Genomic DNA, 14,011 nt, shown 5'->3' on the forward strand with positions numbered 1-14,011 from the left:
CTGAGTTTTTCAGATACAGATGCTATTCAAATATAAGGAACCAATACTATTAAATCAAGTTTCAAATACCAATAGGCATTCCTAGGAATAAATTAGCCTTTTATTCAGCCTAACAATTCAGCCATTTTGATCATTTTTGTGATCTAATCCCTAAAACTGATTAAAGACAATTCAGAATTCATGGCTTTTTAAAAGCAACTCTATTGGTGTATCATTATCATCTCTGGGAACTTTAAAATGCTTCTGAAAACTCAAATGCCACTCTATGCAACACACTCTAAATTGTGCTAATTCCCTCTTTTATAGAATTGCCCTGCCTTGACTTGATATCTATGCATCAGTGACTTTTTACTATTTAGACCATTTATTGTTTTATTGCTAATCCACTTTCCTCTTTTAACTGTCACAGTAATTTCCAAATCTTGGCTGACCGTCTCTCCACTCAGGGCCAACATCTTTTATCATAAAACATGCAAACTGATTAAGCTTCAACAGTTGGCAGCATAGAGAAGTCAAAGAACTTGTTAGATTCATCTGCTTCTCTAGGACCTCATCTCACAGCCTTTCTGACCTCTTCTGCAGCAGGGGTCTTTTGCAGTAACATACAGTTTCCCAGGTGGCACAGTTGGTAAAGAATCCACCTGTCAGGAGACCCAAGAGACACTGGTTTAATCCCTGGATTAGGAAGATCCCCTGCAGAAGGAAATGGCAACCCACTCCAGTATTCTTGCCTGGGAAATCCCATGGACAGAGGGGCTTGGCAGGCCACATCCACGGGGTTGCAAAAGATCTTGACACAATTGAACACACACAGTACAGGTACGCTTCACCTATTTTTAACACTGACTTAAGGCTAAGAAGGATACAAGCACATCTTGCTGAGCTTTCTGGCAATACACATCCATCCTCCCATCCACTTGAGATTTTCAATCTCAATGTCAATCCAAGAAAGTCATAAAGTGAAGCTTCTGTCTTATTTTGTACTCTCCTCGCTAACCAATGGACTTCCCAGCTAGTGTTAGTGGTAAAGAACTCGAGTCCCAATGCAGGAGACATAAGAGATGCGAGTTTGATCGACTAACCAATAACACAAATATGGCTAATGGCAATATTTTTTTCATAATTATTGGTACTCATGACTTTCCAGAGATTATGTTAAGCACTCTTCAAGTGTCATTCCATTTAATTCTACACCCATATAAGATACATACTATTATAACCTTCATTTTATAGGCGAGCGACCTGAGGCATTCAGGAACTCATTTGAGGTCATATAGTCAAAAGGGCTGGAGAAGGAAATGGCAACCCACTCCAGTATTCTTGCCTGGAGAATCCCAGAGACAGAGGAGCCTGATGGGCTGCCGTCTATGGGGTCGCACAGAGTCGGACACGACTGAAGCGACTTAGCAGCAGCAGCAGCCAAAAGGGCTGGGTTCCAGATTTGCTCCCAGACAGTATGAATACAGAGTCTGTGCTCTTAAATGCTATGCTAAGTATATAATAGGTACAATTAAAAGGCAATAACAAATTGGGAAACAATATTTTCACTATATTATGTCTGAGTTTATAGAGATAAAAAGGTGGGCAAGAGGCAATTTATGACAGAATTGTAAAAGCTAATAAATATAACAAAGAGAACACTGCTCAATGTTACGTGACAGCCTGGATGGGAGGAGAGTTTGGGGGAGAATGGATACATGTGTATGTATGGCTATTTTCCAATACAAAATAAAAGCATATACAAAATTTCCTCTTAAATGAGTAAAGAGATTTTAATATATATGTATATACATTTTTATATGTGTGTATATATGTGTGTGTGCATGTGTATGTGTGTATATACAGAGAGAAAGATATATATGTTTTACCAAGCATATTGGCAAAATTTTTACAAACAATAATATAGTGTTGGCCAGAGGGTAAGGAAAATGTCAACATTTCATAATCCATGAGGATGCAAAACGTTCCTTGTTTTTTGAAGAGATTTGTTCTTAAAAATTGCCTATCTTTTTTCCCAGCAACTTTAGAACTAAGATTTTATCCCAAAAGAATAATTGTGAATGTATACTAAGATTTACCTATAAGAAAAATAATTATAACATTTCTTATAACAGTGAAAAATGAAAACAACTTAAAAATCAAAAATTAAAAGTGATTAAAGTAAGAAATATCCAAATAGCAGAATACTACCCATGAGTCAAAAATGACATGGTGAAAGAACATTAATGACATAGAAAATTTTATGATGAGTGTTAAGTTAAAAACCTTGCAAAAGAGTATGAACAGTGTAGACTTACACTTCATATATAGGTATCAAAGTAGGAGTGGAAAGATATATACCAATATGTTAACAGCAGTCATAGTTGAATAGTAGAATGACAGGTGATTTCTTATTTGTGTCTTTTACATCATCTAAACATTCTACAATAGTATTTATATGCCTAAAAAATACCTACACATTTTTGATACATAAAAATGCTATTTAAACTAATTACAAAACAAGTCTCTTTTCCCCAGTTCTAAAATGAACCAACTGTACATCTCTCACAAGAGAAGAGCTACAGTAAAGTTCTTATAGACAGACAGTGGAGCAAGTTATTTATGTCCCAGTTATCTGTAGGAAGCCATCCAGCTCTTACTTTGGGGCGGGGCAGATCTCCATCTGGGACAGCTAATTAGTGATGATCGCTGCAATCTGTAACTTTGCTGTTTTGCTTAAGTGAGAATTGTCTCTCTTCTTTGTAGAGCATCAGCTTGTTTTAGGAACTACACACTTAGAGGTTATCAACTAAAAAATTACGCCTCTAAATTTAAACTAAAGTCTTATCAAATAAGTTGCCAAGTCAATACATAAATGAACCGAAGAAAAAGAAAACAAGAAAGGAGGGAAGAAAGAAAACACAGGAAATTCACTTTAGTTTAATCCTCAGATCACAAATAATGCTATGGGGATTAATTTTCAAGGATGTTTAGCTTGACTTCATCATATAGATGAGAAAACTGAAGTCAGAACGAAGAAGAAAGTCCCTGGTATTTTGGCAAGTTGCAGATTCAGGTAACAAAGGAACAAATACAGAAGGGGTCACTTAGAAAGGCTGGCAAAATTCTGGGCTTATTTTGTAGTCTTTATTCACTGCTAGGAGGCCTGGAGGATTTCCACCAATATATTATGGTTGCCCTAATGGCCAAAGCCATCATTAAATGCTTCATTGTCATCTGTGAAGTCAGTGGCTAGAAAGACAAAACTCTTAGTAACTGCCCTGTCTTCAAATTTGCCCTGCAATGAAATTAATACAGACATCTAAGTGGAACTCAATGGCAATCTGACAGAATTCCTGAAAATGAAAACCTCAAATAAAACAAGAAAGAAAAGTAGAAGAAAAATCATTATGGACAATGAAATGTAACTTAAAAGAAAACTAATAGTGAAATGTCTTGACATGTACTGAGGACTCAAATCAAGAGAAGAAACCTACCCACAACATTCTGTGTACACAAGACACATATGCAGCCTATCTTTTATTGGATATTTCCAACTTACAGAAAAGGATACAGCAGAGAAAATCAGGAATTTGCAGTCCACGGGACCTAGGTTGAAATCCTAGCTTCTCCAACTGACTTGAGCAGGCGATGGTCCTTAACTCCAGCTTCCCTTCTACGTAAAATAAGGACAATAATTCTTATTTTATTAGATAGTTATAAAAGTTAAATGCCATAAGTGAAAGCATATGCTTAATACATTATGCTCAGTCTCTCAGTCATGTCCAATTCTCTAAGAACCCATGGACTGCAGTCCACCAGACTCTTCTGTCTATGGGATTTTCCAGGCAAGAATATTGGAGTAAGTTGCCATTCCCTATTCCATTAACATATCATAGGTACTAAATAAGTATTTCCTGCCTTCCTTCTACTCTCCACCTATTGGTCCTGGTGTCACTTAAATTTCATTATAACCCCCAATTAAGTATCTGCTCTCCTCTCCAGTTCAACCATTCTATCTCAAACATTTTTCACTCCTGTTCTGAAGCCTGCTCATTATCCCATGGTATACTATGTCCCCTATAGATACATTCTAATTTTTCAATGACCATCCTAAAGTGTGGCAGCAAATACTCATCTCCATACTCAAGCATGGTTGCTCCTGAAAAGGAAAGACTAAGATTCATTTTTAATATAATGTTTTAGATCAGTGTAGCATCAGATCAACAGGTATTGTATGTGTGTGTCCACTGAGTCACACTGACTCACTGAGGCAAAAAAACAACCTCTGGGACTTTTTAATGCATGATATTATCTAGTATTTATCAAGCACTTTTTATGTGTCATTCACTGTTCTTAGTCCTTGAGAAGGCACTGGCAATCCACTCCAATACTCTTGCCTGGAACATCCCATGGCCAGAGAAGCCTGGTAGGCTGCAGTCCATGGGGTCGCTAAGAGTTGGACATGACTGAGCGACTTCACTTTCACTTTTCCCTTTCATGCACTGGAGAAGGAAATGGCAACCCACTCCAGTGTTCTTGCCTGGAGAATGCCAGGGATGGGGGAGCCTGGTGGCTGCCATCTATGGGGTCACACAGAGTTGGACACGACTGAAGCGACTTGGCGGCAGCAGCAGCAGTCTTCTATATGAAGTATTAATTTAATTATTAAAGCAGTCCAAAGTGGCAGTTACCATTGTTATTCCCATTTTAGTGATAAAAAGGTTAACACAGAGGGAGGCTATTTTTCAACTTAAGTTAAAGAGCTAGAATCTTTTCAACTTTTTTTCTTTCTTTTTTCTTTTTTTTTAAATTATGAAATCATGATAACACATTTTCAGGAGACTTGGAAAATACAGAACAAAATTACATATAATTCCACAATATAAGTAATTTTTAAGTAGATAAATTTAGGTTTTCAGTTGGAGTTATACTATTGAACTCTCAAAAATTAATAGAATGAGTATATTGAAAAGTAGAAGGATATAGTAGACCTGAAGATCACTATGAGACATAACTAAGATTTATACAATTTTCACACAGCAGTAGGATATAAATTCTATTCAAGTTCCCATAGACTATAAAATAGGAGACACTGGAACAAATTCAGGGACATAAAACAAGGTGCAAAAATTTCATGATCTAAAGTTATTGAAGTCATACAGAGTCTGTTCAAAGAGCTAGAATCTTTAAAAAAAAAAGTAGCTAGAATCTCAGTCTGTGAAATATGATACAAGAATCTGTGTCTTCTTGGTAACAATAATTAAAATGCAAGATGAAGATGCCTTCTATCTCCTTAGGAAAGAGACAGAAGTTCTTGCTCCTGATATGATATCTATATGTGTGTGTGCTTAGTTGCTCAGTCATGTCTAACTCTTTGAGACCCATGGACCATAGGTTGCCAGGCTCCTCTATCCATAGGATTCTCCAGGTAAGAATACTGAGGTGGGTAGCCATTCTCTTCTCCAGGGGATCTTTCCCACCCAGGGATAGAACCCAGGTCTCCTATGTTGATGGCAGATTCTTTACCGCTACCAGGGAAGCCCCATGATATCTATAACTTCAGCCTTTGAAGCCCTAGATTTCTACAGAGGCACGTTGGAGCAGTCAGTAAGTAGAGGAGGATGAATCTGTATAGACAGGGTCTCCAAGTTTCTAAAACCCAAACTTAGCCTCAGCCGCCTCATTCTCTTTGGTTTCATCACATATTGGGCATCTCCATAATATTTCATTTGAAGGATTAGATTTCTTGTTTTGAAAAATTTGAAAACCACTTGTAGACTGAGTATCTGATTAGGATCCAAGACACCAATAACCTCATAGGATTACCTTGCATACTTGGTCATGCCCAGTGCTTTCTCTGCATGTTAACTTCAACCCAGCCTGACAGGGTTATTATAAGAAACAAACCTGGCACTTAGGAGAAGCTCTTTTAACTCACTATTAATGATAATAATTTTGGCACATTAAAAACATTAAAGAACCATACCAATATGAGCAATTTCTCCCATGACCTACGTACAAGAATACTTATGGCTCTTAGCTACTCGTGAGAAGCAGTGATGTTTAACAAGAATGACATTTGAGTCAGAATCAGCTAGATTCAAATTCCAACTGATAATGGGGCTGTATGACCACGGGAAGGCTAATTCAACTTCCTAAGTCTTTGTCCCATAAACTGGGACTCCTGACAGCAGGGTGGCTGTGAAAGACTTACTTCAATGAGTCAACATGTCTTCACTCTTTGAAAAGGGCACAGGACATTCCATAAAGGGAAGCACTGATGACCTGTTAATACTCTTATATCAATTCTCATCTCTCAAGTTTGCTACCTTCCTGGTAAGAAAGGCTCAAGGGGCCAACAGACTTCAGGCTCATTCCTTTTCACGGGAGTGGATCCTGAGCCCCCACTACTGATCTGCCTTTGCTAACAGGCATAAATATTCTGTAATTGCTTTGGAGTGTACTGGTGACAACATGGCCAACTGTTCCCTGTGATGACTCACACGTTGCTCTGAAACAGAATGGGTGCGTGCTAGGGGAAGCTGTGAAACTCCGGGGTCTGAGTCATGGCAGTGCTGCAGCCTGCAAGCACTGATGTTCACCGATGTTTGAAGCGCCTTCAAACTCCACACCCATATGTCCACCGCTCGGCTCAAAGACATCTTGATACTTTTTACTGCAGTGAGACAATCCAACTTACCCACCACCTGCAACATCCTCTCCTGACTACTGACAGCCCAGCCATCCCAGGACCAGCTCAAATGCCACCTTCCCAGCAGAGTCTTTCCAGATGACCCTACTCAGATACAAATGACTCTTCTCATTAACCTCCAGTCCCACAAAACACTACAAGCCCATCAATTTTGTGTATGCACACTCAACATTTCAATGTGACCATTTTCACTTGGTCTCAACAAAAACTGCTTTAGATCATAATTTGTTGAGAGCACAAATGTTATTTATTTTGTATTTCCCCAAAGTAACGTACACGGTGAATGCCTAATATACAATAAAGTGAAATGAAAGCATAAACTATATCTCACCCTTCAATCTAGACTTTACAATGATATGCTTGCTACCTCACATGATAAGTAAAAATTGGGAATATTGACAATAACTTTTAAATGATTTTCATGGATTTTAAAAACTAGTATTTTATGTGAAAGCTTACTTTTGGATAAACTGATAATAGCACTGAATTTTTAATGAATACTATAAAAAGAAAATAAGAAATATTTTAATATAGTCATTTTTATATATTTGTTTTCTCATTAAAATTAGCTGACATATCTATATGTTTCTTTTTTTCTCTTTTGGCTTGTGGGTTTTGGCTTCTCTTTTCTCTTTGCCTTGCAGCTTGTGGGGTCTTAGTTCCCTGACCAGGGACTGAACTCGTGCCCCCTAAAATGGAAGCAAGGAGTTGTAACCACTGGACTTCAAGGGAAGTCCCTATATGTTTCTAAAACAGTAACTAGTGGAGCTTTCAGCAGCTAAGGAGTCCTGGTTTCCTCTGAATTTGAATAGCATATTCTTACCTGAAGAATTTGCTGTCACCACAGATTTAAAGTCACTAACCTGAACTTGTTAACCTCCTCCAACAGTAGTACCTGCTCTCAAAATCCTTGCCTTTGCCAATAAAAACATCATATATCCAGGGGCTCTAAACTTTTGAGTCAAGTATTATAAAAAAAAATAAATAAAGAACTGCATAGTTATAACTGAGTATATTTCAACCTGCAAACATTTAGCAATTCCTGTCAAAATTTTGGGCACAGTAGTTTTCTTCTTATCTGTCTCTTTCTGTCCATTCTCCTGGACACAGACTGCCTCCTACCCCTAAACTATTCCCTCCCTGCCAGATTACAGAAGAGGTCTCTTGTCAGCCTCCTTGACTTTCAGCTTGCTTGATCTGATCTATTTTAAGTGTAGCTTCAAATCATTTCTTCCTTAAATAGAACTTTATATGGTTGCTCCTTACTCAAAAACCTTTTGTAGTTTGTGAGTTCTTACAACTTCACAGCTAAACTCTTCTCTCTGATCCCATGTAGGCACTTTATTTTCCACTTGTTTTTCCAGTTTGATGAGCTTCTGACCCATTTCACCAATACACAAGGAAGGGGATTCACTTAGCTCCCAGGAACAAAGTCAACTCTCTGTGCCAAACACTGTACAATAGGTTCCTTGTGTGAAAGGCCACTGGTTTTATGGATGTCATGATCAACCAGAGAAGACAGAACACAATCAGACTATTGATGTGGAATTGTGATCCTTAAGTGAACTTAAACTGCAATAGGAGTATAAATCAGGATGCTAGCAAAGAAGGTTGCACGGGTTAGAAAGATCTTATACCAATGTGGTTGAAAAAGGAAATGTCAACCCACTTCAATATTCTTGCCTGGAGAATTCCATGGACAGAGTAGCCTGGCAGGCTACAGTCTATAGGGTTGCAAGAATCAGACAAACCTTAGTGACTAAGCCACCACCACCCACACCAACATGGCAGAGTCCTCTATGATCTATAGGAAATATGGAGCTGTTCACTTTCCACCTTCCACCCAGTCCTTCACTCAGTTTGTCTTTGTACAATTGATGTATCTCTCAATGGTTAACTCAAGTCCCAACACTGTATGGTGAGTCGGCAGACAATGTGTTTCCCAGACACAGATCCTGAGACAAGGATCCAGTGAAAGCAAGAAGCTCTTAAAGAGGGTATATTATATACAGAAAGAAGTGATTATATTATATAAGGGGCATATCATCAAGTAAATCCCTATGGATAACCACAACTTAATTCCAGAAGGCAATCCTAGAAAAACAATATAGAACATATACCTCAGACTTATCTCTTGTGAGGAACAAGAGAGTTAAGGTATTTATATACCAACTTCTGTTACTCATTGGTTGAAACTTGAGGGGTATTAGTTCCTCAGCCCCTTCAAGATGGCAGAGCAGCCTCTGAGTGGAAAATCTGCATGCAAAGAGATACCCATTCAGGTAATTGGGAGTCTGTTCTTGGAATCCTGATTTGGTGAGGGCAGGAGAATATGATCCAGTACCAAGATAATACTCTACACAAATCAGATATGAGCTTTAATAATGGTGTTGCTTATTGTTTCTTATTATGTATGTGCCCATGAGAAGGTCAATTTTCTGTGTCTCAGTTTCTTCATCTTTAAAAGAAGGGGGTATTATTTGTGATTTTTCCATTTATTATTTTTTTAATAGCAAAGCCACATATCACAAAAGAAAATCTGGACAAGAATTCTTGCTTGTAAAATAAGCAAAAGGAGACTTGTTCGGGTTGAAGTTTTGGCAGGGTCTCAGATGAGACATCTATCTGGAGACCTAAAGTTTCTCAGTTCAGTTCAGTTCAGTCACTCAGTTGTGTCTGACTCTGTGTGACCCCATGGACTGCAGAACACCATGCCTCCCTGTCCATCACCAACTCCAGGAGTCTACCCAATCTCATGTCCATTGAGTCGGTGATGCCATGCAACCATCTTCATCCTCTGCACCCCCTTCTCTACCTGCCTTCAATCTTTTCCAGCATCAAGGTCTTTTCAACTGCATCAGTTCTTTGCATCAGGTGGCCAAAGTATTGGAGTTTCAGCTTCAACATCAGTCCTTCCAATGAACATTCAGGACTGCTGATTTCCTTTAGGATGGACTGTTTGGATAGCCTTGCAGTCCAAGGGACTCTTTAAGAGTCTTCTCCAACACCACAGTTCAAAAGCATCAATTCTTCATCACTCAGCTTTCTTTATAGTCCAACTCTCACACCCATACATGACTACTGGAGAAACCATAGCCTTGACTAGATGGACCTTTGTTGTCAAAGTAATGTCTCTGCTTTTTAATATGCTGTCTAAGTTGGTCATAACTTTTCTTCCAAGGAGGAAGCATCTTTTAATTTCATGACTGTAGTCACCATCTGCAGTGATTTTGGAGCCCCAAAAAATAAAGTCAGCCACTGTTTCCCCATGTATTTGCCAAGAAGTGATGGGACCGGATACCATGATCTTAGTTTTCTGAATGTTGAGTTTTAAGCCAAATTTTCACTCTCCTCTTTCAAAAAGTTTCTAGAGAGCAACAAGTAAAACACTCTGCACCACTGGATGGTATCTAAGATCCCCCTGGTATCACTGCATTCTCTCCCCCTTTAATGTTCTATGATGCTTGGTATAAACCTGGATCCTTGCCAGGGAAAGAAACATACTGAGTATTCACTAAACACTCATCATGCACTAGACATCTTGATTGATACTATACATATAATCTGTCTATTGAAGGCTCAAGCATTTATATATGTGGGAATAGTGATTGGCAATAAAGTCAGAGTATACCTTGTAGTGGTGCCAGGGTTCTTAAAACTGTGTTTGCATAATAAAGCGGTGATTAATTTTATTTAGTCTGCACAACCTATTTGCACTGACCTCAAGATGGGGAGAGAGATTTGGGGGTGACTAACTTCTTTTTGCCATGACCATTTCTTTCTAAATCTTCACGACTACATGAGATAGATATTATTGTTGCTTTCATTATTATTATCTTATTATTATCATCATTATTGTTTTACAGGTGAAAAAATGAGAATCAGAGAGGGACAGAGTCTTGCCCAAGGTCCACAGCAAGTAAGTAGTAGAACCAGGACTCAAGCCCAGTCTTTCTGGGTCTTGAGTCCATCATGCCACACCATTTACTATTGCATCTTCCGTTAAATGTGAATGTTTTACAACACAATTTGTTTACACAATCAACCTTCAAAGTCTTAGAATTGTCAGACCCAATGATTGTCAACATAAGAGGCTAAAGGAGTCAATTGACCACATATTAGGAATTTAATATCCATTGATTTATTAAACTTCACATATCGAATTTTTGCCTGAAAGGAAGAACCAAGACAAGTGAGAACATTCATGATTATTATTGATTTCAGTGCTGGAAGTCATATACAAATGTTGTAACTGGGAATTAGATTAAAAAGTAAGTAATTTTCAACTCACTCATTTATTCAGCTGTTTCTGGGATATACTTTTTTTATGTAGCCATTGAGCCAAACATATAAAGCATATTAAGGATAAAACTATAATTAAGACACAACTCTGTTCTAAATTATGTATAAGAGGAAATATAAGGCAAATATATACTTACTCTACTATCAGTTCAGTTCAGTTCAGTTGCTCAGTCATATCCGACTCTTTGCAACCCCATGAATTGCAGCACGCCAGGCCTCCCTGTCCATCGCCAACTCCCAGAGTTCACTCAGACTCATGTCCATCGAGTCAGTGATGCCATCCAGCCATCTCATCCTCTGTCATCCCCTTCTCCTCCTGCCCCCAATCTCTCCCAGCATCGGAGTATTTTCCAGTGAGTCAACTCTTCACATGAGGTGGCCAAAGTACTGGGGTTTCAGCTTTAGCATCATTCCTTCCAAAGAACACCCAGGACTGATCTCCTTTAGAATGGACTGGTTGGATCTCCTTGCAGTACAAGGGACTCTCAAGAGTCTTCTCCAACACCGCAGTTCAAAAGCATCAATTCTTCGGCACTCAGCTTTCTTCACAGTCCAACTCTCACATCCATACGTGACTACTGGAAAAACCATAGCCTTGACTAGACGGACCTTTGTTGGCAAAGTAATGTCTCTGCTTTTGAATTTTCTGTCTAGGTTGGTCATAACTTTCCTTCCAAAGAGTAAGCGTCTTTTAATTTCATGGCTGCAGTCACCATCTGCAGTGATTTTGGAGCCCAGAAAAATAAAGTCTGACACTGTTTCCACTGTTTCCCCGTCTATTTCCCATGAAGTGATGGGACCAGATGCCATATATAAAATCTCACCTTACTTATATGTATATGTAATAACAGGAAAAAGAATTCACTTCTTGTTGGGGACTACAGAAGAGTCATGGTGATGACAATTTTTGTGCTTATTCTTAAAGAATGGCTTAGATTTTGGAAGTCTGATTGAGGGGCATTCTAGAATAAGTGAATTGTGACATAAGGATATTAAACAGGAAAACTAGTGGCATGTATTAATACATATTCAGGTACAAGGAAAATGAGTAAGTCTGGACTGTATGGGTTTGAAAGCAAAGGGGAGATTATGCTAGTTGAAGACATATCTAGAAGATCCTGCAGGTCAAGTGAAGGCTTCTTGCCTTTTATTCCTTAAGTACTTGGAGTGAGGGGCACGAAGTGTTGGGGTTCCCAGGTGGCACTAGTGTCAAGAACCCACCTGAAAATGCAGGAAACATAAGAGATGCAGGGTTCAATCTCTGGGTTGGGAAGATCCCACAGAGGAAGGCACGGCAACCCACTCCTGTATTCTTGCCTAGACAATCCCATGGATAGAGGACCCTGGCAGGCTATAGTCCATAGGGTCGCAAAGAGTCAGACATGACTGGAGTGACTTAGCATGCACACACTAAATCTTAATGTTTAGGAAAATCACATGGTGGAGCTATGCTTTAGAGATGCATATTTTATGTAAAATAACCCAGCAACAATAAAAATTGACAAAAATTGCTGTTTATGTATGCCCAGATACTATGATGAGGTTTTTACTTGCATTAGTTAATTTAATCTCCATTTCACCTTTAAAAAATTGGAATTATTATTTTGCTTCTCTTACAGTTGAGAAGTCCAAAGTTAAGAGAGTATACACACAGTATCCCAGTGGCTTCAGGGTTAGGAAGTAGAGAAGCTGGAATTTAAACTTAAGCCATTTTGTCTCAGGTCTCTTACAAGAACTAGAGATGGTGGATGGAAACTGCTTAGGAAATTATTATAAAATTCCAGCAATACATAATAGAATTTCATACTAGAATAGAGATTTGACTTTTATTCAACTACACCTCATATACCCCACCCCATTCAGTGCTTATGTCCCTCCAACAATAGCAGCTGATGTCTGAAGGAACTCCTTCCAAGGGCTTCAAAGTTTACGCCTATTCCATCTCACCATCTTTATGTTAAGTCAAAATTCAGCGGGTGGAGTTAACCCACCCTCTAAAATCGGATGTTTTCAGAGAAAGAGCCAGTTATCCCTATGTTTACATCCCAATTCTACTACTGCCTAAAGACACAACTCTCTGATTCTCTATTTTCCCATCTATAAGTGGGATTATACCTTCCTATAAGATGATTAATAAAACTCTAAGGGAAGAATATGGTATGTAGCAAGAAATTAAAAAAAAAAAAAAACTAAATGATCATTGCATCCTGGTTTTTCTAATCACTGGTCCTATTTTTGCTCATTGAAGATATCCAGATGTGGATGGCCATTCAAATGCATAAAAATCATACCACCCTTCTATATTGTATATATGTGTGTGCACACCTATAATTTTATATATAAATCTTTATTTTGTTACACATGGCATTGTGGTTATAAAATATATAAAATTATGCATATAGCCACCTAGTTAGATTATATATTTTGGTAGGCAAAATTTGTTCTTATTATTTCAGTCATGTCTGATCCTTTGTGACCCAATGGACTGGCGGAGCCTGCTCAAACTCATGTCCATTGAGTCAGTGATGCCATCCAACCATCTAGTACTCTGTCATCCCCTTCTCCTCCTGCCTTCGATCTTTCACAGCATCAGTTCAGTTCAGTTCAGTTCAGTCACTCAGTCGTGTCTGACTCTTTGCAACCCCATGAATCGCAGCACACCCGGCCTCCCTGTCCATCACCAACTCCCAGAGTTCACTCAGACTCACATCCATCGAGTTGGTGATGCTATCCAGCCATCTCATTCTCTGTCGTCCCCTTTTACTCCTGCCCCCAATCCCTCCCAGCATCAGAGTCTTTTCCAATGAGTCAACTCTTCGCATGAGGTGGACGAAGTACTGGAGTTTCAGCTTTAGCATCATTCCTTCCAAAGAACACCCAGGGCTGATCTCCTTTAGAATGGACTGGTTAGATCTCCTTACAGTCCAAGGGACTCTCAAGAGTCTTCTCCAACACCACAGTTCAAAAGCATCAATTCTTCGGCACTCAGCTTTCTTCACAGTCCAACTCTCGCAT

The 14,011-nt window shown here is 38.8% G+C and overlaps 1 long non-coding RNA gene across 2 annotated transcripts in view; it reads right to left on the reverse strand.

Moving 5' to 3' along the window:
• LOC129629264 (uncharacterized) overlaps positions 1 to 14,011 on the reverse strand; it is a 488,327-nt gene that overhangs the window by 109,809 nt on the left and 364,507 nt on the right. The window contains exon 4 of one of the 2 annotated variants that reach the window (XR_008703114.1): positions 3,542 to 3,655. The exons of the other annotated variant lie outside the window; for it this stretch is intronic. This is a non-coding gene — a long non-coding RNA (uncharacterized LOC129629264). The remainder of the gene's footprint in view (positions 1 to 3,541; positions 3,656 to 14,011) is intronic. 2 annotated transcript variants of the gene reach the window in all.

The sequence above is a fragment of the Bubalus kerabau genome, chromosome 15, assembly GCF_029407905.1.
Source record: "Bubalus kerabau isolate K-KA32 ecotype Philippines breed swamp buffalo chromosome 15, PCC_UOA_SB_1v2, whole genome shotgun sequence".
Lineage (NCBI taxonomy): Eukaryota > Metazoa > Chordata > Mammalia > Artiodactyla > Bovidae > Bubalus > Bubalus kerabau.